The following is a 3,385-nucleotide window of genomic DNA, read 5'->3' as shown; positions in this document are numbered from 1 at the left end:
AACCATTTCACTATTAGTCTTGGGACATATTTGTGTTTCTTTTATGACATGAGGTTTAGTTCCGTGTTATATATATATTAAAAATTGACTCCTAAAATATTCATCTCTATTAGAATTTAAATTTTAATTTTTAAAATTTATTTTCTTAAGTATTTTATCACCCTATCACACTTGTGCTGTGATGGTAATTTTAAATCTATCCTGGCAATGTAAATTTATGTTGCTAAAATGTTTAAAGGGATGAAGCAAGACCTTTTTTTGACATACTAAAAGTTTTTATAAATTAAGGTTAATTATATATCAAATAAATAAGAAAGACCTAAAAGAGGCAAGGTCTTCTTCTAATACAAAAGCCAAGATAAATTTTTAGCATGTGAGTTATTTCTTATTAAAAATTATGATCAATCCATATTTTGTAATTTAGGGGACCACTTAATTAAGAAATATATATATTTCATTATCAAAGTTCAAAAAAATAGTCTATTATTAATATAGTTAGTCGCTTAAGAAGTCATTAAGAAGTCATTGAAGACAGAAAACTCATAGAAAATTTCTATTTTTAATTGAGTTGATTGAAAGCAAAGTTAATCAACTAATAAATTTAAATTTAAATTATACTTTGAGGTAGATAATATCTACATTATTGTATGTCATTTCAATTTTTTTTTAGGCTAAGGGTTTTCCCTTCGAATTTTATATTTTCCAATCTCTATTATTGCACTTATTTTATTATATTTTATAATCATTTTTTATAAAAAAAGTTTATTTGCCTTTTAGAAGATTTTCAATAAAGAAAATATTAATAAATTTTGGTGTGAATAAAAAATTTCGAACCACATATTTTTTAAAAAATGTATTATATTATTTTTTTTCTTAATGCACTAATTATTTTAATCCTTCTAATATATTATTTATACTGCACTAATTCACAATCTTGCTAATAACTAAAAGACATCTAACTAAAATTCAAAATTTTTACTGTACTATTCACCCTCGCGGGAATATCGAAAAATGCATTTCTTTTTCTCAAATTTTAAAAGGTGTAATATTTTTTTAAAAAATTTTTAGACAAAAGTCAGCAGACGTCAAAAGTCACTACTATTCACATTATTATTTGTAATTTTTTTTTAATTTTTAGACAAAAGTCAGCAAACGTCTCTTTTTGTCGAAATTATCGAAGGCAAAAGTCATTACTATCCACATTATTATTTAATATACATTATAACAATTATGATTTTATAACTAATATATATATTATAATAATTATAATTTCGTTATTACTATAACATATAATTAAAATGTTCAAAAATATTAACATTACATTGTAATAATTATGATTTCATAACTGCTACAATGTAGATTTAATTCTGTTCATTTACTATTTACATTGAAGTAGTTACGAAACCATAACTGTTATAACACGGATTCAACTTGTTCACATAATATTTAAATGTTGTAATAGCTACAAAATATAAATATTACAACATGTATAACAACTACGAATTCGTAATTGCTACAACTATAACAACAGTTATAAAATCATAACTACTACAATACGAATTTGATTTGCTCGTCTAATATTTACGTTGTACCAGTTACAAAATCGCATCTGCTATAACATATATAACCGTTATAATTCCATAATTATTATAATACATCCGACCGATTCAGAAATTTAACAAAGAATTTAAATAAAAGATGATAATAAAAATAAACTAACTAGTAAAATTTGAGGTGGAGTGTACTTTTTTTTTAAAATTAAAATGGAACACTCTTTATGATTTAAAAAAATATATCCTAATTTTTACCCTTAAGTTTTTTTTACCGCTCCGCGTGGAGAATTCAGCTTCCGCACCAGCACCAAAAGGCTACTTTTGAGAATGCAAGGACTATTTGAAATGCTAGAAATTCAAGGGTTATTTTGAAAATGATTTACCACCAGCACCAAAAGACTTTTTCTAGGGCGAAAGCTTCTCAAATATACACTTCAACAAAGATGAAATCTATCACTTAAGCGGTCTCACATGATCAGCTCTATGACTATCTATAAGAAAGTAAATTGACCTCCCGGAACATAACTGAGTTGGTTACAACGTAACAGACTTGCAGACGAAGGCAAGGGTTCAAATCCTGACAAAGCCAGGTAATACCCTCCTGCATCGTGACCAACTGCAATTTCTCGATTTACCTCCTTACATATGATCGTAGAGTCGACCGTGTGGAGCCGCTAAGGTGGCGAATTCCACCTTTTGCAAAAGAGGAAGTAAATTGAAAAGTTACAATTAACCATTACGGCAATTCAACAGGTACACAAAAGGATGTCATATTTCATCATGTCTAAGGAAAACATAAAGGCTAGATATTTATTGCTTTTGAAATTTCAAAATCTAAGCCGATCGCAGGGGGAAAAAATCGTCTATGTACTCTGATACCTCTCATCTGTAAAGCACCTTTCAGAATTTTCTGAATTGACATATCTTACCTGATGGATTCGATAAGTTTGAGGACATGTTTTGCGAGGAGAGTTTGGTTTCGTCGTAGCTCAGGCACGATAAGATTGTTGCTGGGAGTTTAACTGGGTTCAGGGGGCACTAGCTTCAGGCTTCGCATCCACTCGCAAAAACTGTAATCGTCAGAGTGAACGAAGCTGCATTTTAGCTTTGTTCTTTGCTCAGGAGTCAAGGTGCGAAGCTGAGGGAATCTTGCCTCCTGATTTATGAAAGGATGAACTTGGGTTAGCAATCAAACTCTTGACATGAATAAAAAATCATCTCGAGTTTATGCCAGTTTCATTTATATAATTTTTCCTATGCAAGAGACCCTTTGGAAGAAAAGGGAATCTTTACCTGCTCGTAAGGAGGATCCTTGTGTGCCGGTATCAAACGGGAAACAAAATACCGAGCCTGGGAGCTTCCCTCCTGTTCCGACATTGAAGCACATCAGTGTGTGGATAGATCTAGCGAAGCTACCATCGGTCATGATGGTTAGCAAACTCAACAGTTTGTAGTCTAATATTTGCATATTGATTTGGAGAATTAAGGAAGTTTAAAATAGAACGGGAAAAGAAGACTAAAGACGTCGACATTAAAAAGATATGTAGAGAAAAACGAACTTTAAATGAAAGAATCCGAGGAGCTGGAAAACGTTGCTCAGACAGTTCCTCTGCTAATGTTTTGCAAGCTGCTAAAGCTGCTGCACTTTTTCCTTCTTGAGCTGCAAGCTCAGTACCCTGACATAAAGACCAGCCAATCGATCGTGAATGCTGAATGCACATTAGTGAAAAATTGGGAGCAATTTTATATACCAACGACGATTGAAAGTCAAATGAAAAAGTGATGTAAAGTATAAACTTGAAAGCAATTCAGTATGCCTTTGGTTTCTTAAC

At 30.8% G+C, this 3,385-nt stretch overlaps 1 long non-coding RNA gene across 1 annotated transcript; it reads right to left on the bottom strand.

The window, feature by feature from the left end:
* Positions 1-2,264: 2,264 nt before the first annotated feature.
* Positions 2,265-3,254, bottom strand: LOC141818532 (uncharacterized). Its single transcript, XR_012600972.1, has 3 exons — positions 3,113-3,254; positions 2,847-2,918; positions 2,265-2,709 (listed from the first exon to the last, which is right to left on the bottom strand). It is a non-coding gene; the product is annotated as an uncharacterized LOC141818532 (long non-coding RNA).
* Between the last annotated feature and the right edge of the window lie 131 nt (positions 3,255-3,385).

Source organism: Curcuma longa, unplaced genomic scaffold, assembly GCF_044706935.1.
Source record: "Curcuma longa cultivar G26 ecotype Majalengka, Jawa Barat unplaced genomic scaffold, ITB_CL_G26_1.1 contig_25227, whole genome shotgun sequence".
NCBI classification, from domain to species: Eukaryota; Viridiplantae; Streptophyta; class Magnoliopsida; order Zingiberales; family Zingiberaceae; genus Curcuma; species Curcuma longa.
The sequence above is the reverse complement of the archived record's forward strand: the minus strand, read 5'-3'. Positions and strand labels throughout refer to the sequence as shown.